General features: G+C 38.8%; 1 protein-coding gene and 2 long non-coding RNA genes across 12 annotated transcripts in view; 2 read left to right on the plus strand and 1 right to left on the minus strand.

The window, feature by feature from the left end:
* DCLK1 (doublecortin like kinase 1) overlaps positions 1–26,821 on the plus strand; it is a 341,630-nt gene that overhangs the window by 37,416 nt on the left and 277,393 nt on the right. The gene's annotated exons all lie outside the window — the stretch shown is intronic.
* On the minus strand, positions 7,937–26,025 carry LOC140616646 (uncharacterized). 2 transcript variants are annotated; one of them, XR_012017063.1, is made up of 3 exons: positions 25,918–26,025; positions 21,706–21,814; positions 7,937–8,247 (listed from the first exon to the last, which is right to left on the minus strand). It is a non-coding gene; the product is annotated as an uncharacterized lncRNA (long non-coding RNA). The 2 variants fall into 2 exon arrangements; XR_012017062.1 differs by lacking the exon at positions 25,918–26,025 and adding an exon at positions 25,597–25,907.
* The window catches only part of LOC140616645 (uncharacterized), an 85,303-nt gene continuing 74,762 nt past the window's right edge, over positions 16,281–26,821 (plus strand). Inside the window, exons 1-2 of the long non-coding RNA XR_012017061.1 lie at positions 16,281–17,777; positions 17,924–18,221. This is a non-coding gene — a long non-coding RNA (uncharacterized lncRNA). The remainder of the gene's footprint in view (positions 17,778–17,923; positions 18,222–26,821) is intronic.

Genomic DNA, 26,821 nt, shown 5'->3' on the forward strand with positions numbered 1-26,821 from the left:
GCCTTTATATTTTAAATAACTGAAGGATATGCTCTATTTTATACCTTAAATGATACTTCTTTTTTTTTAACCCTGTGAAAGCAGGAATCTTTATTTTATTTTATTTTTAAAGATTTTATTTATTTATTCATGAGAAACACAGAGGGAGAGAGAGGGAGATGCAGAGACACAGGCAGAGGGAGAAGCAGGCTCCATGCAGGGAGCCTGACGTGGGACTTGATCCCAGGTCTCCAGGATCAGGCCCTGGGCTGAAGGCGGCGCTAAACCGCTGAGCCACTGGGGCTGCCCTTAAATGATACTTCTAGTGCATTCAGATTATAAATAATATTAGAAGCCTACTTTTGTGAACCAGCATCCTAGTAAACAGCTTTACATTTAAATTAGTTCCTGTGCTCAGAGCTTATGGCATATTTTTAAGAGCCTTGAAAATAGGTAACGTATTAGCCCTCAGTTTTACCAGCCCATTCTTTCCTAGTAATGTGTACTGGCTGTCAGTTCTGTAAAATCACTATTTCTTGTATCAGTCAAAGTGAGAGGGAAGTTATTGTGAAGGCTATATAAGTTCATCAAGATGTCTCTGAACTTGACTTAGAGGGATTTTACATGTGCATGCATACATTTTGGGGCATAAGAGGATAAGGGGAAGAACTAGGGGAAAGGTTAATATGTTTTGAGAATCAGCAACAGTAATAATACTGTTCTCAAGGTTTTAAAATAACCCTTTTCAAAAGGAAAATGAGGCCTTACCCTTTGTATTTACATTATTATGTATTTCTCTCTCTGACACTTTTCTCATCTAGAAGGACCTCGCTGTAAGTGACCCCACTGTAAATGGATTCTGTTCATCTGACTTCTTTTTTCCTGTTTGCCTTATAATTTGGTTTAACACCAGCTGAAGAAAGTGTGTTAGACCAGTTCTGGGATGTAGCACTAGCTCTGGGCCAGCAGATGAGCAATGTCACATTGTGTAATGAATCAGAAGTTGGAAGATATTTTCTTTCAAAACAGCTGGAAATAATTGGCATGAACATTGCTGAGTAATTGGCCTTCCAGTAAGGTATGGGCCTGGAAATGTCCCTGGATGTGAGGCTTTGTAGAAAAGAGAATAAAATTATCTGTACATTGAACCTAACTTGGAGATAATAACATCAACAAGAACAGAACAGCAGTCAGCATTCCTTGAATGTTTATGCCAGGCCCTCACTAAATGTTTCCTTTTTCCCATTTCAACAAAATTGTGCGACAGACACCATTGTTATCTCCATTTTACAGGTGCAGGAACCAGAGAAGGCGAAGTAACGAGCCTACCCATGTGGTTAGTTCGTGATTGAGGCCAACCTATACTTTTAACCACGGTGCCATACCTGGCTTTATACAGGTGTTTTGAAAATGTTTTGAGTATATAAAATTCACATGTATACATTTTTTCCTAAGAATTCTCATGATTCATTGCTGTTTTATCTACTTTACTCATTGGGATTTAAAAATACTTCCTTTCTGAAATTACCAAATTCTAGTGATCTGTCAATATGAAAACTTGAGTGGTTTGCCAAAAGAATAGTAAATGTTGAGAAAGCTACTGAAATGTCTTGCTTCAATTTCTTCTGTTTTTCCTCCTATTTTGATTGTTGGTTATGAAATCAATCCATTTCCTGTAATTAAAAAAAATATAAGAATCTTTTTTTAAGTTCTCATAAAGATTTCTATTCCCAACAATGGAAAAACAACATTCTTAATGTAACTTATCACCAAGAAGTACAGCTATGTCATAGAAGGGGAATATTGTTGAATTTTTAAACATGTCAAATTTAAAGATTTTATTTATTTATTTGACAGACCGAGAGAGAGAGTACCAGCAGGGGGAAAGGCAGAGGGAGATACTGAGCAAGGAGCCCAATTTGGGGCTCAGTTCCAGGACCCTGAGATCATGACCTGAGCCCAAGGCAGACACTTAACTGACTGAGCCACTCAGATGCCCTACACATGTCAACTTTAAGAAGTATTTATAGCTTAAGGTATAATTTCTGTACCATAACATTTATCCATTGTAAGTGTACTTTTCAATTATTTTAAGAAATTTCGAGAGCAGTGAAGCCATCACCACAATCCAGTGTTAGGATGTCTTCACTATAAAAGTTTCCTCATATGTCCACAGACAGTCGTTCCTCGCTCTCACCCCCAGCCCAGCAACCACTGATCAGCTTTTAAATTGCCTCAGCTTTTGTGTATTGACCTCATCTTTCAGTATAGAAAGATTTATAAAAAAAAAAGACTCTTTTTTTTCACCTTTGAAGTCATATATATAATTATGGATTTCCTAAGTACAGCATTCTTTAACCTTTTACTGTGATCTTCATCCTCTGCAGCTCAGTGTGAATAGCACTGGGTCTCACCAAGGTTTTATAAGTAACTTAGAGCAGAGAAGATTATGCAGCCAGTTTTAGCACAGTGAACCACTTATTATCTTTGCACTCTTTGCACATATGGCATTTCTGAATTAATTCCAAACTTAGGCAACTAAGAGGAAAAACATTGACTGTTCATGGCAGGATGGAATAATACTTATTGTCCTCTCATGCCCCGTGGGTGCTCCTCCGAGGCCTGCTCTGCACTCCTGCATGCTGCATGCTCCATTTGGCAGTACTTTGCTGCAGTCCAAAATACCATTTATAGGCTGATTAGATTTCAAATTATATTAACATATTTCAAGCTGTATATCTTCTTGCTTTTCATAGTTAAAATATGTTTTCCATGTGCTTTGTCTGTTTCCTGGGTGAGCTCCAATTATTTTGTAATCTTTGTCTTCCCCTTTGTGGCGGTTTTCCCACTTGTCCTTTCATCGCTTTACTATTCAAGATCTTTGAGAGCTTTTTTTTATTACCTAGCTCTCTCTTCTCAACGAAAGAGACTTCATTGTGAATTCCAGTATCCTGCTGTACAGTAAAGCTGCACCTGGGAGGGCTGCGGGGCGGGATTCTGTTCATCAAACCATCATCGAATGCCTTTGCAATTCACTGTTCAGGTGCCGCTGGCTTTTGTATATTCACTATAATATCTAATGTTTATCACATATATTTATATCATATATCCTTTTTATTGCTGTTCAAGGCCATCTCTAAACCCAAAACAAGACTTAGTCTCCCCTGTGAGGCTTCTCAGAAGGTGGGAAAGAGAAGCTGGCCACCTGCCAAGATCCAAAGGCCCTGAGCTCATTTCTAGGCACCATTTTGAGGTTGATGAGATGTTCAGATTGCTATCCAGGGTTTCCTGGTGATCTGTCCACCCAGAGAACCAAAGGATTTATGATGGTGGGTAGATACGTTGGAGAGGATCATGTATAGAAAACTCTTTACAATTGGTTTACAGTCTTTAAGGTACCCTCTTTTTTTGGCTAGTTCTCTTAACATAAGTAAGGTGAATGATCTTTATTATAATTCTTTTAGCTAAAGCTAACAACAAAGAATAGCAATAACAAAATGAAAAAAGATGGACTAATTCCAATGTTTTCAAGCAATCCAAAACCCTCTATCTTTAACTGAAGTGGTCTTATTTCATCTACACCAGTGGCTCTCAATTTGAAGGATCACATCCTCCTTTGAGAGGCTTATAACTGCAATGACCTGAGAAACCTAGCCCCAAGAGAATCGCACTTCCCAAGTGAGGTGGCATTTAAATATTATATTATGCACTTAATAGTGCTCAGTCTTTTATTTTTGTATCATTTTGGGGGGATTTATATGTCTTTGATATTTATTGATCCAGTGATATAATTTAAATCCTATTTTAGATCACTTTTAATTTCTTTGCATTTAGTAGTGATTTTCTTAATACAACTAGGAGATTGAGCCTAGAGAGATGAGAGGGTAAATTGTGCCACCTGTATTCTTTCATGCCTTTGATGACCTAAAGAAATTTCTGGTTCTTGACAAAACATTTCCTATTCATGGAGGGATTATGAGTTCAGTCAGGCAGGGATTTGCTTTCTTTCACTTGCTTCTTTATCAAAACAAAAAGTCTCATGCTTCTGTACAAAGAAGACACAAGCAGAGGGTCCTTCTTCATACATACCATGTCCTCTTTGTTTTTTCTTCTCTATTTTTCTCCTCTCCTTAATTTTTTCCTTTCCTTTGAGCCTCTAGTTTGTGTCAGATCCTCTCATTTTTGTTCTTATCTAATTCTTCCACTTCTAGGAAATCGCATTTCTGGCTTCAAATTGTACTTTCTTTTACAACAGATGCTCACCAGGGCTCTTCATCATTTTGTTCTGGACAACGCATTTTCGGAGTGGTTAAGTGCTTCCCAGCTGATGGTTCTGGAAGTCCTTAGGGGGCCCATGAAAGTGTTTCAGTAATTGTGTTTGTTTAAATATATTTTAAAACCTGCAAACATATTTGCTGCTTAAAAACTTTACCTTAAAAAGGAATCCATTTTAGAGCGTCCAAGTGTATGTCAAATAGCCTTGCATAGCAGTTCGCGGAAGTCAAGTGAGAATCCCCATGACCTGTTTCTGAGTTGGTCTCTGATTCAGTGAAACACCACCAGTCAATAGCATGGTTTTGACCATTATATGACTTTAGACTGGCTTTATTCTAAACCATATAGTGTGAAATTTAGATTCATAATGGACTATTGGTTAAATATAGGAAGTTAATACAGAGCAGAATATAAAGTGATGATACCACTTTTTAAATAGGGACTCATGGTGTTTCTAAGTACTTGACAAAATGTCATGAGACTTTTATCCAATTTAGTTTTTATTTACAAAGGTTAAAACTATTGACGTTGACCATTACTAAACAGGGTGGTATTTTTTGGTACAAAATATAAATCAGGTCACAAAGGCAGGTCTTTGTTTTTGGGGTTTTTCTGTAACGGATATTTTAATTTGCCTACATTTTTTGTCTACATTTGGATATAGAGCTGATTCTAATATCAAATAAGATATATCATTTTTGTGATCAATTATGTATTTGCCTTATAAATTAAAATCACTTGGAAACATGTAACAAAAGTTGATTGGGAAGAACAAACTTTGTCTTCATATTTCATAAATATTCTTTTGTCATTCCTTATTTACATTAAGACATTTCATCTAAATAACCATCATTCAAAAGCATCAAAATTATATAACAATTTTTTAGGGCGTTCAAGTAATCAAATAGTTCTAGAAAGAGATTCTTGGGGAAAAAAGGATGGGTACCTGGTAATGTATTATAGAGGGTGATTGAATGTCAGGAAGCTAACAGTACCTTGGGAATATTTTGAACCTTGGTGTCTCCCACATGGTACTTTGGTTTTATCAGATGTTTGGTAAATGTTTATTCATTAAAGGAATTTACATTTAACATGTGGTACTTTAATCATACAGTAATGTTTTCATTTAAAAAATGGAAGTCATACTACAATATATGGAAAGTTAACTAGGTGGCTTGTAGCTGATATGGGAACCCTCAACTTCAAGATTCATGGTAGCAAAATACCCTTTCACTGGTCCAAGACCTAGTGCTGCTAAATGAGGTGTTGGTTTTTATACACATGGCGACTTCTGTCAACCTAAGTAAAAAATATGCCTACTTTATTATTCCAGGAGACTTAAAAATTTATTTATTTATTTATTTATTTATTTATTTATTTATTTATTTATTTATTCATGACACACACACACACACACAGAGGCAGAGACACAGGCAGAGGGAGAAGCAGGCTCCATGCAGGGAGCCTGACGTGGGACTGATCCTGGGACTCCAGGATCACGCCCTCGGCTGAAGGTGGCGCTAAACTGCTGGGCCACCGGGGCTGCCCTCCAGGAGTCTTCTTAAATACTTTGCCAATCTGTCCCAAATAAGATACCTTGCTAACATTTTAAAAATCAACTATGTGGACACTCCTGCCTCTACAGTTTTCAAGTAATAGTAAAGTGAACCAATTACATATTTAGGTTTTGATATAGAAGTTAACAGTACCTTCCTATCTATAGCCACCTTTTTCTTTGACTTGTCTTATTTTCAATCTCTTTTACTCAGTTCATGCCTATTTTGTGTGGTTTGGACTCCTGACCAGTGTTCATAGGGTGTTTAAAAGGTAGATTTTATAGAATTTGGGGGCTGATTAGATGTGGGCAAGGAGAGGGAAAAGCAAAGGAAAGAAAGGCATTTCAGATGAATGAAGGCTCTGGCTGTAGGATGGAGATAGGTGGTATTAAAAGTTAAATAATAGAGGAGAGCCCAGGTGTCTCAGTGGTTTAGTGCCGCCTTCAGCCCAGGGTGTGATCCTGGAGACCCAGGATCAAGTCCCACGTCAGGCTCCCTGCATGGAGCCTGCTTCTCTCTCTGCCTGTCTCTGCCTTTCTCTCTCTCTGTGTCTCTCATGAATAAATAAATAAAATATTTAAAAAAAATAAAAGTTAAATAATAGAATATGCATAAGAACTGCTGACACATATTCAGCAATTTGCTGTGTGCTAGGGACTGTTACATGCATTGCTAAATTAAATTTCACACTAATCTTATGAGGTAAGTTATATTTTTTTCTCATTTACAGATGAGGAAACTGAGCTTCAGATGGGTTTGTTATACATTCAATGTAACACAGCTACAAGATAATCTAAAAGACAAAACTCTTACATACTCTTGCCTTCCAGTGGGAAAAATGAAGCAGGTTTGGAATTGTGTATAGTCAACAGTGTCACATGCTGCCAAGTAATTAAGCAAAATAAAGTCTGCAGAATATTGGCAAGAAGCACAGATAGAGGACATTCTAGGCAAAAGGAACAGCATATGGTAAAGGCCTGGGGTAAGAAAGCAAGGGGATTGGCCCAGAATGATGATGGATGTATTGGATTTGGGGAGGGTTGATATTAAGTACAGGAAATAGGAAGATAAATAAATAGGTGGAAAGTGATAGTGGTGCAGGGAGGAATGGATAGGTAGTGGTGAGAATGGGAATGGGGATCCGGGTTAATAAGACGTGGCAACTTTCTTAATGTCTACGTTGACTGCTTCATCATATGGAACATATCACAATAGGAAAGGTGGCTGTTTTCTTTATGTGCCTCAATTCATGTTTTACATATATTTGTACCTGGGGTATGTTGCAACTAAAGAAGTTTTCTAGTTTAACTTTGTAAACATAAGAGAAGCAAACAGATGTTTCTCTGAAGTTTGGGCTGTTGGCATTTTCCATTTTTATGGCCAAATGTACATTAAAAGTGGAAGATGAGGGCAGCCCAGGTGGCTCAGTGGTTTAGCGCTGCCTTCAGCCCAGGGTGTGATCCTGGAGACCTTGGGATCGAGTCCCACGTCAGGCTCCCTGCATGGAGCCTGCTTCTCCCTCTGCCTGTGTCTGTTCCTCTCTCTGTGTGTCTCTCATGAATAAATACATAAAATCTTTTAAAAAATTAAAAAAAATAAAAGTGGAAGATGAGGCAGCTGTCACGTAAGAAGACGTTCGTTATGTGCCAGTCATGATGGATGCAAAGATGAGTAAGATATGGCTCCTCCTTCAAGGGGGGGGTGCTTCTCCCATCTCTTGCCATTTCTTCATGCACACCCTAAGTCCCAGTTCTCAGAAAGCTCACAATTTCTAACCCCAATTGTCTGTGGAGCCCCAATCCCACTTCCTGAGATGCGCCCCCAACCCTGGTTTTCTTGGTGACTCCTCTCTTAAGACAAGCTCCTCCAGTGCCTTTAGACATCTCTGTAAATAGACAATGAGCAGCCTCATCGGGGATAGGTCCAACGTCTCCAGCTGTGAAAATTTTCGTCCAGAAAGCCCTGAATGTCCAGACCCAAAGAGAAGTATTTTCCTTTTTGTCTCTGTCCTTCCCCAGACCAATAAAGGCTGAATGCCTTTCTTTCCCACATTGGTAAACCTACAACTGTTATGTCAGCCCATTCTGAAGTCAACACTGCCTTATAGTAGTACATTGTAGGGCATCACAGTTTATCAAGATAAAGTACATACATTTTTTTTTTATAGCAGTAGGTTGTCAATATGATGTTCATTCTCACAATGCATGTGGCACATTTGGGGACTATGGTAATTGAAAAAAACACATTCTGGATTACTAAAATTTGTTAATCCTCTCCAGTTTGACCGCAGTAATGATTAATCAGCAGTAGAGTAAAAAGCTTTCGTTCTTTCATGTTGATAAGTGGTGAGCAAAGTGTCATCAGCCTTTCCCAATAGCTATTGTTGGAGTAGTCTTGTACCAGAGGAAATAAGATTTTGTCTTGTTTCATATTTTAACTGTAGGAGAGAAAAAAAACACAAATCGTGTTAGGTGTTATTGGTGTGCGGCAAGAACCAATGCCTCAGAAACAGAAAGGGAGTCAGAGAAACCAAGTGACCAGAACTGCCAGTTATAGGTTTCTTTGTAAAGAGAAAAAGAAAGAAAAGAAAGAAAAGAAAAGAAAAGAAAAAAAGAAAAAAGGTGCCTTTGCCAGAGAATTGCTGTCGGAAGAGGTGGGTGATGGGAAACTTGAAGCAAAAAGGAACATTTTGCAAACGGACAGCCTGGCGCTCCTGTTGGAAGGCAGTCCTGTGGAGAAGGTCGCAAGGGAATGGAATAATTGGAGAGTGTTGCACAGGGAAGAAACATATACAGACTGACTTGGAACATGATTCTTTTTCCAATAGTAATTAGAGTTATATCAGCTGTACCACGAATGCTGGGGAAAGGCCTGTGTTTCTATCCGAGGCTACCAGGTCAATGGTCCCGGGAAATTGGGCCTGTTTCTCTTGGGTCACCCGACTATTTATAATGTGGGTTTTTTCAGTCAAGTAGGGAGGAGTTTACATCTTGATTCATAAATAATATGAGATTACGAAGAGGAGGAGTGATTTGAAGTGGACTAGACAAGAGGCCTATTGAAGATTGTATTAGAAAAAAATCTGTAAAATCTACTCTAATTCATATTAATGATTCTGGTAAAAGCCATTTAAACTGATTTCAGACTTTTTGCACTAATGGTGATAAGTAAATTGAGAACATTTTTCAAACATAAAGACTAAAAATTTTATTTCTTTTATTGGTTATTGGTATTTCATCTGTTTCTTTAAAAGTATTCATAAGAATGTAAAATCCATATGAACATGGGAATAGAGATTAGAATTGAGAAGGAATATAATAATGTGCTGAGGAAATGGTTGCACTAGAAAGCTGATCTAAAAGAGTTCGCATCCTCCAGTTGTTAAGAGCAAAGACACAAATGGAAATGTGGTTGTCATGGGGCTTATTAGCCACAGAATAAAGTAGTTGGGTTTGTCAAGAGATGCAGATATTTTCCTGGCGCTAGTGTTAAGATTCCACTCCCTGGAGAATTTCCATCCAGGTACCCCTGGGAACCCTCCTACAACGTGCAGACCCCCTGGCTTTCTCTCCCCGCCTCAGACACCACCTGTGCCCCCTGCTGCCCTGCTCTCGTACAGGGCGCAGTTCACCATTTCACCACCTGCTTTCCCAGGTTGTGGTTCTCTGCCCTGTCTCACTTCTTCCCCAGTGTGGAAAAGAGCCTGTCCTTTCATTCCCCACAGCAGAGCTGAGGCCAAATTAGTATTTAACAAAGCTTTCTGGAAGCTTTCTACATGAAAGAAAGGTGTGGGGAAAGCCTTCAAATGGGACCTTCCATGGGAGTGCGCCTGGAGTCCGGAGCCAAGTTCCTGACTGGCCTGGCGGGAGCACCTGCTCACCTGCCCAAAGTGGGAGTGCCCTCCGTCTGTCTGCCCATTCATCCTGGGATGCGGGGCCCCTGCTTGCAGACCCTCTCCTGCCAATTAGAAGGAAATTTCCCTAAAAGCAAGTGCTGTGTGCAGAGCCATGCCTCAACTGACAACCTTTAGTTGCTGTGAGGGCTGCTCACTCCTTCCAGTCTCAAACCCTCTTCCAGGATGGAACATTGGCTTTACTTTTGCACAGCCACAGGCCCTTCAAGTGTTTTCCACCAGACGTCAGTGATTGATCTCCAAAGGTGAATTTGAACCTTTAATTCTGAAGAAACACCTAACTTTATCATTTTCCTGCATCACATTAAAAAAAAAATTCAGACCCAGCCAAAGCATCCTATATGCACTGACATCCTGGTCCTGCCCAAGGGCAACCCTAAAAGTTTTGCTAAAAACAAAAAACCACAGGTTGTGTCTCTTGCTGTCTGATCTCTAACCACCTTCATTGCTTTCTCCTTATTCTCCGGGGGAGCTTTGTCCTTGGCCCTGTTCAGGCCCTGGGAGAAGGGTGTGTCTACAGTGTCCTGGGTGTGGACACTGATGTGCTAATATTAAGTATCCACTTCAGCCTGCCTACCCCAGCCAAGCCCTTCTCCTGTTGAAAGAGAGTCAGGACAAGAGAGGAGCAAATGTCAGCCTCCAGAAGGCTTCTCAGTGGAACAGAGGCATCCATATCCACGGAGCGTCTCTTGGGTGCTGGCAGTCCACATGGCCTGGTCTTCCAGACACATTTTTACACATCTGTATCTGTCATTAGGCTACAGATTTCTTACAGTCAGAGGATGGGTCTTCTCGTGCTTCTGTGCCCATGAATGCTTGCCTCTGGGGGATGCTCAGAAATCGATTACCGAATTATTACCTAACACCATTAGCTAACACTGTTAATTGCAAAAATGGGTGAAGAAATCACGGGACCCCTTACAAGAGCTTATCTTCTGTGTGGCAGCACCTGTGCTGGAAGATCAGTGCCCTATTTTTTTTAATATTTAATTTATTTATTCATGAGAGACATAGAGAGGCAGAGACATAGGCAGAGGGAGAAGCAGGGTCCCTGCAGGGAGACCGATGTGGGACTCAATCCCGAGACCCCAGAACCACTCCCTGAGCTCAAGGCAGACGCTCCACCACTGAGCCACCCAGGCTTCCCGATACATGCCCTACTTTGTTGCAAACTTTGCAATCCCATTTGGGCAGATATGCAAAAAGTCTCTATCACTTTACAGTGTTTTAAAAGCTGTCCAGAAAACAGTTTATTTCCAGCTGAAGTGTGAAGCATTGAAATCTTTTTGTGCAGACTTGTCTGGGGATGGATTCTGTCTCCCCTGTGCTTTGTCCCAACACCCGAGGTGTCCTGGAACTCAGGGGATCTTGGGCTGTATGGAGGTGAACTCCAGAGGGCCAGTGCAAGTAATGTTTTAAGTCATAGAAACAGCTCCTGAGCTGACTTGGTCTGTTGAAGAAGCTAATTAAATAATGCTAATAACTGACAAACAGTGATGTCAGATGGGTAAACATCTGACTGTTGAGTTGAATGAGGAACGAAAACAAAACAAACCCACAGCTAGGGGATCTAGTTGTAGCTGGTGAAGGATGAGAGTTTTCTACCTAATGTAGAGTGATCATAGTAATTTCTTATTGAAAGTGTCTGCCCTTGTCCCGAGTGCCACAGATTTGGTTTGTGTAGAGATTTTTTTTTTTTTAAGTATTTCTTCACAAAAGTATCTTACTACTGGGTAACTAACTGAAAAGTCAGTAACGTGCAGATGAAACATTTCTATTTTGGGTTCCTGTCTATTCAGCATTGCCAAAGCACCAAGAGGATAGGCATCCAAAGAAAGAATGAGGGGGCAGCTTCAGGAGTTAGCGCCAAGCGCTTGTGGGAAGCACATTGTGTCCGTCTCATTTTTGGTTTGCCCTTTCCAAGGGCTTCTGTAGCAGCTAGCCAGCTTACTGTGCTAATTTTTTTTAAAAATATTTTATATATTTATTCATGAGAGACACACACAGAGAGAGGCAGAGGGTGAAGGAGAGGGAGAAGCAGGCTCCCTGCGGGGAGCCGGACGCGGGACTCGATCCAAGGTCTCCAGGATCAGGCCCTGGGCTGAAGGCAGTGCTAAACCACTGAGCCACCCGCGATGCCCTGCTTACTGTGCTTAATGGCAGACTGTAGCTTTCTTGGTTTATCCCAACTGTCATTTCACTTGATTATATTAGGGATATTGGGAGACGTCCCCCCAGTTAGACAACAGGGTGCAGTGTCCATTTCTGATGGGCGGCAGGAGGGTGAATTGTGGCAAACATGAGCAGTCACGGGAATTTCATAGTTGAAGCTTGACAGATAATTATAGATGGACACTTACCTCTGGGAATGGTGGTACAGAGCAGTGTCTAACCTTTGTTTCCCATTAGTAATTTTTACCTTTACTAAAGCAGTTTGCAGAATATGTACAATATGATTTCCTTCATAATTATAATAAAAAACCCTAGGATGTATATCCATATGGAATGAGGTTCAGAAACCACAACAAATGGAAAAGATGTTACCTCTGAGAAAGTGCACTGAAGTCTATAAAGAATTCATTTGTTTTGCATCATTTGATTTGTTCATAAAATACATGTATTTTAAGTATAAAGATAAAAGGTAAAGATCTCCAAAAGCAACATTTAGAGCACAGAGGCTTTTGTTTCAGACTTTTCCTAGGGAGAGAAATCAGTATACTTTGTATACATAGTTTTGAGGTTAAAAATCACCATTTTAAAATATTGGTAACAAGTGTTGCTTTGGGGGCCCCCAGGCATATTTATAGTATCTAAGTCTATCTAAAAGTGGATACTTAAAGAAAACATCAGTTATTAGTAATTTCTCTTTGACATTAAGGTGATAAGAAGACATTTGTTTTCCTTGACAGGTGGTATATCAAGGTAGTCAAGTCTTACCTTGATTTATAGAATCTCATGACTTTTTTTGAGAATAGAATGGTAATTTGATTTGATTTTTGATGGGAAAGTGGTATATGTAGATCTATCCTAAGAGTAGTTTTTTTTTTCTTAAGAGTAGTTTTTTAAAAAATTAAACTAGATGCCATATAACCAATAGTAGTAAAGACTTGCATTGGCTTATTGCTTTCACATCAGTTTTTACACCTTGTTTGGTTTACATTTTTCTTAATCTGACACACAGATCCCTTGTTCTAATAGGGATTTAGTGGAAGCATAGATAATCGCAGAGTGATTGTCTCTCACAAGTGTAATTAACTTCTTGTAAAGTAGAGTTCTGTAGGACAAATCTTGAAATAGAGTAACTATTTCCAGATCTGGGCTTTTATCCCCAGTCTTTGTAAATTCCTCCCACCTCTATGCTGTCAGCTTAGTGATTCTTAATAAGACTTCCAGAACCTCAAGTTGTTTTCTTGCCTATTCTTTTTAACCATTTCTTTCAGCAGACTATATATAAGAATTTTAAAAATATTCCTGCAAGATTTGATTCCTGTGTGATCTCAGTGATGTATATCAGCTATTTGAAAAAATCAAACAACCAGCTGTTGTCCTTTGGAGTCCAATTTTTAAATCCAAGAATCATGAACTGTAAGGGAGGAAAGGAGATGGAAGAAGATGTTCCTAGCTACTATCTGGTGATTCTTGTGTGTAGTTTTTTCCCTCATACTTTTCATTCTGCCAGGGAAAATCACTCATCAATGCTTACCAACATTTATGCATAAATTTTTGAAAGCCTCAGGAATTATTTGACTTTTATTTTGTGACAGTCCATTCCCAAGTGTCTGTTTACCTTAATCTATTTTTAATGTCAAGAGACAAATTTAGTTTTCCTTTTGATAAAAACAGTTGCTTGAGAAAGAAGAGTCTCAATTTGACCTGTCTCTGTGCTTTTCTAGCACATTCTAATTAGGTACAAAAATAACAACAAAGAAATTTAGAGAAATCTAGGAGGAAATGAGTCTGTTGACTAGGAGGCAACGAATATATCTCACTAATCCTGTGCTTAATAGAATGTATAAAGCATCTTAAAGAAACAAGTTTCCCATCTCTCTCTTTAAAAGACCAAGAGTAGGGTTAAAAAGCCAGGATACTAAATACCATAGTGGATGGCACATAGTGGGTGCTTCATAAATATTTGTTGAATCGGGGGGAAAAGGAATGAGAAGACACAAGGGAAAATACTATTCCTAGAGGAGTTTTGTCGATCATCTACTTGTTACATGGTGATATTGCAGATTGGCTAGAATGTGAATAACACAGTTGTCTGTTTCTTAGAATCTGTTCCATGTTCAGTCTTGTTGAGTCTCATTTCTGAAGTTGTAGTACTTATGTTTTAATTACTGCATGGTTGTTAATTGGTAATATAGGCAATAGACATTTTATTATAGCCATTTAAGTTTTCATTATCATCACAGATAGTAAGTGCCTCTCTATTCCATAAGCTGATATGTCAGGCTAGGGACTGGAGTTGAACTGACAAGGGGCCCAGCAGAGTATTTAATCATAAGATGGGAGAAAACTTGCAGAGACTTCATGGACACTTGAAGAGCACACTAGAATTTTTCAGTATATTTTAGATAATGTTCTTACCCTTTGAGGTCACTTAAAGGCTCTGACAGAGACCATTTAGGGGTAGAACGTCCACCATCTTGGTCTGTTACAATAACCTAGCCTTTTCCTTCTTAAATAAGATGCTTCCTTATGGCCAACTGAAGAATGGATTGTTCATTCTTTCAACTAGCCTTCCATAAAATCTTTCTAGATACCAGTTTGGAATGTGTGGGTACATTGTTGAACACTGAACAGGTGGTTGGGGAATTCAACTGAGATTATAGATATTCTTATGCTCAAAAGATTTTTAAAGAAACAAATTTTGTGGTCAGAGCCCATTCCCTATAACTTTGACTCATGAAGAGTTGGGTTTCTAAGGCAACTGTTGTCTAACTGTGGCCATCTACTTGTATTCTCTCCTGTCCAAATGGGAGCAAGGAAGCAAAGTAAGAGATGCTGAAGAAAAAATGCTAGATGGGTAGCTGGGGTTCATCTGGCTCAGGTTTTTATCCTGTCCAGTGCATGGATTTGACTCTTTTCATATGAAAATATTTTAGTAACTTTAGTGCTTCTGCCAACTTCCATTACAGTGAGGTTTGAAAACTATACTCTCTTAAAGTGGTCTAACTAAGAACTGTAATTGTTCAGCTGATGTTCTAGGAGAGGGGGCACTTGATGACACCATCAGGATTTCTTGATGCAGGGAGTCTGGGGAACATGGCTTGTCTCTATGCACTTTTCAGAGAATTTAATTGACAAATGACATATCTTAATGAGTGCTAAAATAGCAATGCTGGAGATAAGATTATCTACAGAGGGCAGATTGAAGCTTCTTCACCCTCATTAGCTAATGCTTATCCAGTACCTGCTGTTGGTCGGATGCTAGCAGTTCTCTTTAAATCATTTTGATTGGATAACATTGTTGTTCCTTACTCCAGATGATTGGAGCAAATGGAATGTTAAAGGAAAACCAAGTTTTCTCTGAGGAATGCCTGTCAAAGTCAGTCTCTGCTTAATTTCTTTTTTAAAAAAATTCCATTCATTTATTAATGAGAAACACAGAGACAGGCAGAGACATCGGCAGAGGGAGAAGCAGGCTCCCTGCAAGGACCCCGATGCTGGACTCAATCCTGGTACCCTGGGATCTTGACCTGAGCTGAAGGCAGATGCTCAACCTGAGTCACCCAGGCATCCTTCTGCTTAATTTCTACAACCTTTCGGTTTAAGTTGAATGAGTGTTATTTTTCCTGGAAGAAGTGAAAGCATATTCAAGCAATAGTTTGATGCTATCCTTTGTACACTGTAAGACCTCTGTGTTCTTGTGTAGTGGGAATGGGAACAGGTGCTTTCTACCCATGTATAGGTTAGAATTCTAGAACAATGAAACTTGCCAAGAATGCCATTTCTGTGAAGTGAGGTCCTACTTTTTAAGGCCACATTTTCTGCATGTGACTTTTAAATTGGAACTAGGAAAATTTGCATTTCAAAGCCACCCATTAGCCGTGTATACTTTTGAACTATCGGTGGTCTTCTTAAGTAGATTTCAGCATACTTAATTTTCTTTTTAATATGTGACTTCAAAATTTTTCTGCTCCATTTGATCTTTTTATAATCTGGCCAAAAAGTTATTTAATAAAGCACTGAGTAATGATTGTGTTTTCAAAATTCACATTGTTTCTGTAAGGCTTTAAGATATTAACTATATTCATGAGGTGTTAAGAAAAAAGGAATAATTTGAAGGAAAATATATTTGAGTCATATTAAGTGTTGATTTCATTATGTTAACAATTATTTAATTCTGTTTTTCCATTAAAAGTTGCTTTCATTTTAACCATTTCATTAATGTTACACTGAATTTTTATATGCATTGAGATAATTATTTTGTGACATAAGTGATACAAAGCTTCTATCAAAAGTCTGTGAATTTAAAGCAGAATTTCTTGATGCTGCACTATGGACATTTTGGGCCAGGTAAGTCTTTGTTTCAGGGGACTGCCCTGTACTTTGTAGGATGTTTGCCAGTGTTCACAATCTCTGCTTGTTGTAAGAAAAGAAAAGGAAATTTGTAAACTCCTCCCTGTGGCTATGCCAGCTGGTGCTGAAATCTTGCGCTTTTTGGGAAATACTTTTTTATCTTGTATCGAAAAATGCAGCTTTTATATGGGTACCCACAGGATTAGTATAAGAAAGACGTATCAATGAACTCTCATATGATTTAAGACAAAGTAAAGTCATTATATGAAAACTTAAAGCAGAAGGAAGTGAAGGATGTAAAGCTGAAGAATCTAATCCTACCAAAGGATGGTTTGGTCATTTTAGAAAGAAGTTTGGCTTAAAAGATGTCAAGACAATGAGAGAGGCGGCTTCTTCAGACCAAGAGCAACAGAAGAGTTCCCAGACATTGTTAAGAAAATCAGTGAAGAGAAAGGATGTCTGCCTGAACAGTTTTTAATGTGAATGAAAGTCTCTTATTCTGGAAAAAAATGCCACAAATGGTACTTATTAGTAAATAAAAAGAAGCAAGCACCAGGATTTGAGTCCAGAAGGGACAGGCTAGCTCTAGTGTTTTGTGCCAGTGCAGTCAGGTTTATGATCATCACTGCTCTTACTTACAAAGCTTCTAGCGCCTCAGCCTTGAAGGGAAAAGATAAACACCAGCTGCCAGTCTTTTGGTTGTACAATGAGAGAGCCTGGACAACAGGAACTCTTTCTAGATTGGTTCCATTGATGCTTTGTCCCTGAAGTCAGGAAATACTCTGCCAGTAAGGAACTGCCTTTTGTAGTTCCTTTGATATTGGACAATGCCCCTGACCCCACAGAACTCCGTAAGTTTAACACTTGCGGGTGTCATCAAAGTGGTCTACTTGCCCCCAAACATAGTGTCTCTAATCCAGCCTGTAGGTCAGGGGGTCTAACGACCTTTAAGGCTCATTACACACTGTGCTCTGTGGAAAGGATTGTCAGCACTGTGGAACAGAAAGAACGCAGCAGACAGAACTTCATGAAAGTCTGGGAAGATTACACCATTGAGGACGCCATGGTTGTTATAGAAAAAGCTGTGAGAGCCATCAAGCCTGAAACAATAAATTCCTGCTAGGGAGAACTGTGTCCGGATGTTGTGCAGGACTTTGCAGGATTTATGACAGAGCCAATCAAGGAAATCATGAAAGAGATTGTGGATATAGCAGCAAAGATGGGGGAGGGGTGAAGGGTTTCAAGATATCTTGAAGAAATTCAAATGCTAATAGACATCACATCAGAGGGATGAACAGAAGGCCACACTTGATGGAGATGAACCAATGCCAGACGATGAAGAAGAAGACGCAGAAGGAGCAGAGCCAAAAAACAAATTGACATTAGAGCAATCTGGCAGAAGGGTTCTGATGACTGAAGACCGTTTTCAACTTCTTTTATGACATAGACCCTTCTATGATATAGACACTGAAACGGAAGTCAGCGGCAGAAGATGGATTGGTACCACATAGAAACATTCTCAGAAAAATCAAGTAAGTCAGAGAGAAATTATGGCATATTTCCATAAAGTTACATTGAGTGTGCCTGCCCGCCCCCCGCCTCCCCTTCTGCCTCCACTTTCCCACCTCTGCCTCCCAAGACAGCAAGACTAGCTCTTCCTCTTCCTCTTCCTCCTCAGCCTACTAACAATGGGCCTATTAACATGACGATGACAAAGATGAAGACCTTTATGATGATCCTTTCTACTTAATAATAATCATCATGCTGTACAGTTAATAAACTTCTCTGTTGTGGATGTGTGTGTTTTCATGCAAACATCTAATAACTGTGTTTCTTGAGACAAAAATGAGACATTTTTGTGTCATCATCATCATCATCATTGCCTAAGTATTCATCATGTAGAACATTGTGTGCAAGACTTGTATGGAAGTAGACAGCCTATCATTACACATGTGAATGATATTTAATCATATAAGGTGAGTGATATTTAATATAAACTAATAATGTATTAGTTTTCTTACTGTTTCAAAATTTTGCTACATTACCATACGGTATGCCTCTCTCCTAACTGGAGAGACTGCGTATCAACCTATCTTCACAGGTAAGTGGTTTTTGAAAAAATGTAACAATGTTTACAACTATATTGTGAATTTGACTATAATACTGTATGCCATAAAAATTTTATAACAGGGATCCCTGGGTGGCGCAGTGGTTTGGCGCCTGCCTTTGGCCCAGGGCGCGATCCTGGAGACCTGGGATCGAATCCCACGTCGGGCTTCCGGTGCATGGAGCCTGCTTCTCCCTCTGCCTATGTCTCTGCCTCTCTCTCTCTCTCTCTCTCTGTGTGACTATCATAAATAAATAAAAATTAAAAAAAATTTTATAACAATTCATTAGTGTATAGGTTAGGCTACCATGAGGCAATCATATTGATAACACAAGGCTATCATAAGCAAACATAGTCTTGCTTCTTCACTATCAGGGCACAAATTGTTATACCTGTAAATAAATACAAATTTTTTTCATATTATCTTTTCAGTTTTTGATGACCAATGCTAGTAATATATATGTCTATAGCATATCATATAAGACAATATTGATGTAGGTACTGACAGGTGACTCATCTTGTAATCAGGCAATATAAAGTATTGATAAATATTGTACAACGCTGTGTTTTTTCTTCCTTATGATTTTCTTAATAACATACTCTTTTCTCTAGCTTACCTTATTGTAAGAATACAATATACAATACATATACAAAATATGTGCTAATTGGTAGTTTATATAATCAGTAAGGCTTTTGGTCGACTGTAGACTAAGTATAGTTAAGTTTTGGGGGAGTCAAAAGTTATATGAAGATTTTTTTGACTCTGTGAGGGGTCAGTGCCCCTAACCCTCACATTGCTCAAGGGTCAACTGTAGTTGAATTTTAGACTACTAGAGGAAACGGACACATCGGTTTTAAAATGTTATTGATCTTGATGACTATTTCCTTATAATTTCCTAGATCCAGGTAGGAGAATCCAAGGTGGACTAGAAGCTTCTTGTTTCATTCCTAATTTCCAGATTTTGATTTTTGACATTAACAAATGTTAATTTGTTAACATTTGTTTGATTTTTGACATTTCCATCTTGATCTTCCTGCTTTGATCTTCATCGATGCCATATTCTCTTGGTTTTTATGTTGTTCCTTTGATCTGTTTGCTTTCCTTTCTGTCTCTCCACCCTACCACTAGTTATCCCCCACAGGCTAGTTAGTCCTGGTCTTCCTTTTCCTTCTTCCTTCTTCATTAACTCTCAGTCACGTGAAATACAGGCCCATGATCCCTTTTCTGCTAGTCAATCCCCCAAAACTGTGGAAACAGGAATTTTGTCATTACTTATCTGTTGGCAAAACTTGACCCCAGTTGTGAGGCTATTTTGTGGTCCTATTTCTCCCATCCAGTGTGGATGTATATACATCTCACTGCAGACTTATTAATATGCTGATCATAGGAAACTGCTTCAGATGCCACTGGCAGGGACAAGTGATGTGTGATATGTGTACTGTACTCTTTTTCTAAAATCTGAAAAACTCAGAGTTCCCAAATGATCCGGGCCCCCCAAACATTGAATAAAGTGTGACTATATTATTTTCATGTGGAATATCACAAATCAGTAGCTTTTAATGCACTCTCTCTTGTTTTTTGGCACCAGATCTCACTAAACTAATTTTGGACCATATCCTTTGAATGAGTAAAAGGGAAATTTTTGTCAATAGGTCCATTAACAAATGTGCACCAGATGACATGGAATAGTACCAGATAAGCAACCTACTAGAGATGTGTGACTCATTTAAATGATTAAGAATTGATATTCATAAAAAGAAGAAAGATATTTTATTCACCAAAGAGTAAGATTGCAAGTCAGAGCTTGCCACAAGCATCTTACACCTGAAAAAGCTAAGATAGTCATTCATTCTACTGATAACTGTAGGCTTATTTTTAGTTTTAGAATCCAATAAGAAGTTCTATTTTAACTGACTCCTTTCTTCAGAGCTACTTAAAAAAAAGCAAAAACAAAAAACAAAGCTACTTAAACTTGTGCCCTATTTTATATAATTTCAATATCTGGAAATCCAGATGAGGTCATAAGGAAAATCAGTGATTACTTATTTTACAAAAGCATTCATTCTAATCTTCCTTTAAATAGTAAGCTTCCTACTATTGAGATATAATTGATATAACATTGTATTAGTTTTAGGTGTACAACATAATAATTTGACAAATGGATATATTGTGAAATGATGACCATAATAAGTCTTGTTAACATCCATCACCACATATTGTTATAATTGTTATTCTTGTGATGAGAACTTTTAACGTTTACTCCATTAGCACCTTTCAAATGTATAATACAGTATTGTTGACAGTAGTCATCATGGTGTACATTACATTCCCAGGACTGATTTATTTTATAACTGGAAGTTTGTACCTTTTGACCTCCTTGACCCATTTCACCCACCCCCATCCCTCATTAATGATCTCTTGCTTTCCTTTTGTGTAACTCCAGCTATAGATGGAACCTTTTTTTAATGCTTGAAATAATGCATTTAAAATTATGGCAATTCATTTTCCTTGTTTCAAGAAACAATATTCCTCTTGTTGTTGGTGCTAAGTACTACTGTCCACAAAACTTTGGATTGTTGTAATGTCTCCTTTTCTCTTTTCTCAATTTCTCAGCCTTTCATGTACAAGTTTCTTTTCATTTCCATTATCATGATCAGTGATTTTAGTCTTGAGCTGCCACATCAGCCTCTGTGGTGCTTTTCTACATTAAGGAACTGTTGGGAGCCCACAGTGGCGGTAACATCACAACCGCCCACACGTGGCCTTAGCTCTAGCAATGGGGCACCTGGACTCCTCTGCTCCAGCAAGACACATACACCCTTCAATGTCATGTGTTTGGTTGCCGTATCCTGCTTTTTGTTTACTTTCTCTCACTGAACGGAAGTGCTCCTTTTTCTCAGAATCAGTGTCCATCATGCCCTGCAGTTTTATCTTCTCCAAACAGCCCTCCCTAAGTGATGAGTCACCATTTATAGAGGGATGCATTCTTGAAGACCCAGTAAAATGGCAGAGTCATAAAATTTAAGCCTGATTTTTCTTGTACGCATAAATTGACAACCTTATTAATGTTTTATGTCAAAATATTTAAGTCTATATAAAATAAGGACATTCGAGGGCGCCTAGGTGGCTCAGCTGCTTACGCGTCCAACTCTTGATTTGGCCCAAGTCATGATCTCACGGTCTTGAGATCAAGCCCCATGTTGGGCTCCATGCTTAATGGAGAGTCTGCTTCTTTCCTTCTCCCTCTTCTTTTGCCCCTCTCCCTGCTCACACTTGTGCACTCTCTCTCTCTCAAATCAGTCAACCTTTAAAAAAAAAATAAGGCTATTTGAGAACTCTACCAAAAACTAACCTGACTTTGTGTTTCCATCAGCGCTTTGCTTGTAGTTTGTGGTGTTTTATATCCACTCACTCCACTACTCAGATAATTCATTTATGCACAGCTCATCTCTCCAAACACCCTGCAAAAGTTTTAGTATATTCAACTTGTACATCACTTTTAATAATAATTTGATAAAATACCATGGTTTTCTTAAGGCTGACATGAAAAACTAGTAGGAGGATTTCTACCCTTTAAGAACTTGAGCCAGGGGGATCCCTGGGTGGCGCAGCGGTTTAGCGCCTGCCTTTGGCCCAGGGCGCGATCCTGGAGACCCGGGATCGAGTCCCACGTCGGGCTCCCAGTGCATGGGGCCTGCTTCTCCCTCTGCCTGTGTCTCTGCCTCTCTCTCTCTCTCTCTGTGAGACTATCATAAATAAATAAAAATTTAAAAAAAAGAATAAGATTAAAAAAAAAAAAAGAACTTGAGCCAACTAGTGCAAACATTGCCAGCTTGGAGGGGGTTCAGTTGCAACAGCAAGCCTCAGTCCTGTAAACATTGTTTAGATGCTTTTAACACATTTTGGCCTGTGTGCTAAAGAAGACATAATTGGTAGGCTTATTTTCTTAGTCAGTTAGGACTGCTATAACAAAATACCATCAAGTAGGTGGCTGAAACAACAGACATTTATTCTCCTACTTCTAGAGGCTGGAAAGTGCAAGATCAAGGAGCCAGCGGATTTCGTGTCTGGTGAAGGCCTTCTTGTCCTGTAGATGTTCACCGTCTCACTGTATGGCAGAAAGGATGCTCCAGGCTCTCTTTCTCTTCCTATAATGTACTAATCCCAGCATGGAACTTTACCCTCATGATTTCCTCTAAACCTAATTGTCTCCCAAAGGCTCCACCTCCAAGTACCACCACAATGGGAATTAGGGCTTCAACATATGAATTTTGGGGAAGCAGACATTCAGTCCACAGTACTTATATTACTAAGGTATGGGTTAGTGAAAGAATCAGATGATTATGATCTACAAAAATGATGGGTCACAAAAAAATCATATTAATGTTCATGATACCGCAAGCTCTCCATTTATGTCCTCAATACCAGTTATATAAGTATTGGTCAGGGCAATAGCTTGGCATTAATTTATGGGGAAATGACATGAATTTTGTTAACCAGAATGGGTCAACCATGTATTATGACTTGCTAAGGCAAATCCAGAGGGGACATATGCAGCAGAGTGTGTGGCCCTAGGGGGTTGACTGTCTCACTGCATTCTTCCAAGTGTTGAGTCTGTGTTTACAGTGCTGACTGCTTCTGGTTCTTCTTCTACTTTCTTCCATTATGCCTTCTTCATGGTTTTAATATAGCATTTTTAAAAATATTATTTCTTCCTACTTACATGTCTTTCACTCTAACAGACTTTCAGTTGCCTGAGGACAAGAACTGTCTATTCACTCCTGCTTTCTCCAGCACTAGCAGAGTGGTTGGTAATTAATCATTCCCTCTTAGTACATACACAGTTATGTCTCAGTGATCCACTTCCAGGGGATGTTGGCAAGCCAGTGTGCATCCACTGGGGGGCGAGTAGATTGCCGAAAATTCTTGAAATCCAAATTACATAGGAAGTAATTGGTGAATTGGGATCACTTGTCTGGAAAATAATTATGTGTACTCAATATGTTACAATTTGGGGAACAAAGAACGTGAGATACAGAAAGGTCATAAAGCATAGTGATTAAGAGTTAATAGCAGTGTGACTCTAGGCAAGTCTACATGTATTCACTGTAAAATGGGACAGAACATAGTGAGTATAGTTGAGAAGCACTCAGCACTTGGAGAAAGCCTGGTATCAAGTGTTCAGTAAATGGCACCACTTTCTCTACTACTCTATTTGCTTTTTCTCTTTCCCCACTTTCTCTTTTCCCCTTCTTTGTATCCCTCAATAGGAGGATTATTATAACTGTTTTATAGGCAAGGAAGGTAAAGTTAGAAGGGTTAAATGATTTGTTTGAGATTTCTTAGGAAGATGTGAAAGAAGGAACTATAGTCTAACTGTTGGTTCATTCTTTTTTTTTTTTTAATTTTTATTTATTTATTTTTTAGAGAGGGAGAGGGTCAGAGAGAATCCCAAACAGGCTTCACTTGCATGGAGCCTGCTGCAGGGCTCCATCTCACCACCCTGAGATCATGATCTGAGCTGAAATCAAAAGTTGGATTTTAAGACTAAGCCACCCAGGTGCCCCAGTCCATTCTTTCTTGGACTGGATGACCTCATCTTCAGACATCTGAGAGAGCATCATGTAGAAAGATGGAGACAATTTAGAGCATGTTGCTTTGAACGGTAGAGCTGAAACTGATGCATAGATGTTACCCAGGTGAAGTATAGGGTGGCAGGTACAATCTGAATTTCTAACCACCAGAGCTGCTGTTGGAATCAGGAATTTCCTATTGTTAGGAAAGTGTGCATGCAGTAGCTGGAGAAGCAGAATACTAGTCAACAGGGCTGAAAGGACGTAATTTACCCATTGGGTCAGAGATGTCCCTAAGTCTCTTCTTAATTTAAACCTATACTCTTATGTCTTTCTCCTGTCCTTGCATCTGTAGTGGTACTGTGCGGATGACAAGGAATCAGCAAATCATTGAATTAATGTAATTTCGGTACTGATACAAGAACCAGGGTCTTTTTATATTTGCCAGGGAGAATCAGGTTTGAAAAATTCTTCTGTTAAACTATGTGGAGGAAGAATTCTCAGAACTATATGATAAGAATGGCACACAATAGCAGAAATGGAAGGAGAAGTCAAGTGCAATCAGAGCTTTTCAGGAACTTAGCAAATGGCTACTTGCATTAATTCTCAGATTGTTTTTGAAAGTTGAGCCATCTGCAGTTTTCAGGCACTGGTTCCATTCAATAAGGAAGACTAGGGAAGTAAAGATGATATACAAAAATAAGGTACGTGACTATTGTGAATGTGCTCACAAATACTAGTGTCAGCTCCACCTATATCAATCAGACTACAGAAATCTGACATCCTTTACGATACTGAATTGGTAACCCTATGTCAGTCACCATTTTTTAAAAAAAATTTAAAAATCTTTGAGACAGAGAAGGAGAGAGCACAAGTCAGGGGAAGGGGCAGAGGGAGAGGGAGAAGCAGACTCCCCGCTGAGCCAGGAGCCTGACGTGGGGCTGATCTCAGGACCCTAAGATTAGGACCTGAGCCGAAGGCAGACAGTAAACTGACTGAGCCACCCAGGCACACTGCCAGTCAGCATTTCTTTGCATAAATTTCAAAACATAATTTTCTCCCTGTTAAACACTTTGTTTTTCCATGCAGCAAGTTCTATTCATTCTATTTCCTCAAGAAAAAGAAAGTAGTCTTACGGATTAAAAATGTGATAGCGGTAAAAAAATACAAAATATATTGAAAGAAGGTCGGTCAAGTCAGTAAGCCAGCACTGGCATTTATTAAGTGCCTATACTGTGCTTCGGCTATTATTCATCCAATTTCATTTAATTCTTATTAATTCCATCCACATTTTATGTCTGAGAATTTGAGGCTCACAGGTTAAATAACTCAAGCCTTTGCAATAAAGAAGGGCTGGTCTATCTTAAGAGGCAGACAATAGAGAGAAATTTTTCATGAAAATGGTTCATTCATTTGCCTTTATAAAATTGTTTGGGAGCTATTTTTTTTTTTTTGGGAGCTCTAAGTTATATGGCAGTTGGTGACATGTGACATATGCTTGATTTCCCAGAATAGTCAGATGTAGCTTATAAATAATGCCTATGTTTATTGGTTTCATCCTCACTCATATTTCCTCTCATTCTGTGCTCCCATATACTACTCCCTGCATGAGAAAAATGTGTTATTCAGAAAGCCATAGTAGTTGTGTACAAGAAGTAATGGAAACAAACCTGACAGTATATCTCCTTGTTTTATACAGGAATGAAGTCTTTAGTAGAATTCTGCTTGTGATCTGGAAGGAATTTATATTTTGCAGAGATTCTAAAGATATTCTTTACCTTCAAAAACCATCTGCTTTTTTAAAACACAAATTTTTAATGCTAATTCTCATTTGAATTCTAAAAATGTATTTCCCACCCTTTTTCAGAAAGAATCAGTGGATGGGAGTAATGTGGTATAAATTGATCTTTTTTCCCTTAAAGATTTAAAAATAAAATATTTGTGCCATTCCACTGGTAGGAACTCAGCAGCAATGATAAGAATAGAGTTACCTTCTGTGTCTAATATTGCCTTTACAGTTGCTTTGTTTCCTAGTTTTATAAATTGAGCTTTCTGGTTTCCGTGGAAACTCAATTGTCGACATGGGTTGCTAAGGAGCAGCCTTTGCTGCACAAAGCATAAGGAGCTGTGAGTCTGTTACCGAGTGACTTCATTCTTGGCAGTGACAGGCAGTGGGAATCTTAGTACTTGTTCAAGTTAGGCCTCCATCTTTATTTTCAGCCTGAAGGATTCCGAAGGATTTTCCTGACTTTCCTTAGCCTGGCAGTTACACTTAGGTATAGGTGCTTATGGAAACTGACAATTGTGTGGTGTTTCACAGCATCTAAGTTCTCATCTCTGTGTCTCATCAATCACTTGATGTCAATGACTTATTCAACAAAAGAGAATCTATTGCTGCAGTTACAAGACACCAAATAAGCTGTACAGTCTTCTTTCTTAAATTTAATGTTGGGCTCTCATGAAAGGAAGCCAGCTGTTCATCTTTGTAGGTCATTGTGGAAGTATGATACTGATATTCGATTGTGTATGATCTACACTTTCTAATATTCCGGTTGGAAGTGGTATGAATTATAGTGCATGTACCACAATCAAATGGCTTTCCCAATTAAAAAAATAACCTGGAAACTTTAACCAACCTTTTTCTATATTGGTGTACAACATATATTGTAGTTTTTATAGAAATAATTTCTTAACTTAGCTCATATGGATTTTTGACTATGATTTTATAAGCTATTTTAGGCATAGTAATTCAGGTGCATATCTGTCTATTATGGTCCACGGGCCTATTTCATGGGTGTGTGTTGCATTAGGTCATCAGTGATGTGTGAGTTTTTGAGGTCAGAAGTAGCAAAGTCCTTATTTTTAAAATAGGTGCTAAGGACAAGTGCAAGCTCT

The sequence above is a fragment of the Canis lupus genome, chromosome 24 (assembly GCF_048164855.1).
Source record: "Canis lupus baileyi chromosome 24, mCanLup2.hap1, whole genome shotgun sequence".
Classification (NCBI taxonomy): Eukaryota; Metazoa; Chordata; class Mammalia; order Carnivora; family Canidae; genus Canis; species Canis lupus.